Source organism: Vespa velutina, unplaced genomic scaffold (assembly GCF_912470025.1).
Source record: "Vespa velutina unplaced genomic scaffold, iVesVel2.1, whole genome shotgun sequence".
Lineage (NCBI taxonomy): Eukaryota > Metazoa > Arthropoda > Insecta > Hymenoptera > Vespidae > Vespa > Vespa velutina.
The window spans coordinates 84,030-85,315 of NW_025920075.1; positions in this window are offsets into that span (position 1 = coordinate 84,030).

A 1,286-nucleotide genomic window follows, 5' to 3' on the forward strand; every position below is an offset into this window, starting at 1 on the left:
TAAAATGTCGACAATAACGATACAAACTATAATAACGATAATAGCGTTAATAACGATTATGACGTTAACAACGAAAATAAAGTTAATAACAATAATAATGATAATAACGATTATAACGATAATATTAAATATAATAACGATATTAACAATAATAACGATAATGACGGTAATAACGATAATAACGATAATAACGATAAAAAGATAATAATATTAATAATAACAATAATAACGATAAGAACGGTCATAACGATAACGACAATAATATGGATAATTACGATAATGATGATAATAACGATAATAGCGAAAATAACGATAATTGCGATAATAACGATAATATCGATTATAAAGATAATAACGATAATATAGTTTATAACAATAATAACTATAATAACAATTATAATGGTAGTAATAATAATTAAAGTAATAACGATAATAACTGTAATAACGATAATGACGATAAACAAGATATTGACGGTAATACCTATAATAACGGTAATTACGATAGTTAAAATAATAGCGGGAATAGAAATAATAATAGCGATAATATCGATAAAAACGATAATAACGATAGTAACGAGTACGATAATAACGATTATAACGTTAATAAAGTTAAAACGATAATAACGATAACTATAACGATAATAACGGTAATAACGATAATAACGAAAATAACGATAATAACGATGATAACGATAATAAATATTATAACGATAATAACTTTATTTGCTACAAAAACGTTATAACGATAATAGTAATAATAATAGTAATAATAATAATAATAATAACGATAATGACGATAATATGTATAATAGCGATAATAACGCTTATATCGATAATAATAACAATAATATAGATAATAACCATAATCACGTTAAAAACGTCAATAACGGTAATAACGATTATAACGGTAATAACGGTAATAACAAAAATAACGATTTTAACGATAATAACGATAATAACCTTACTTAAGATAATAACAATAATAATAACGATAAAAACGATAATAGTGATGAAAACGATAATAACGATAATAACTATAATTAGGGCAATAACAATAATTATGACCATAACGGCAATATCTATGATAACGATAATAAAGTTTATAACGATTTTAACGGTTATAACGATAATAACGATATAAAGATTATGGCGACAATAATGCTAATAACTATAATAACGTCAATGAGGTTAAAAACAATAATAATGATATTAACTATAAAAACAATAATAATGATATTAACGGTAATAAAGATAATAACGATATGGCCAATAACGATTATAGCGGT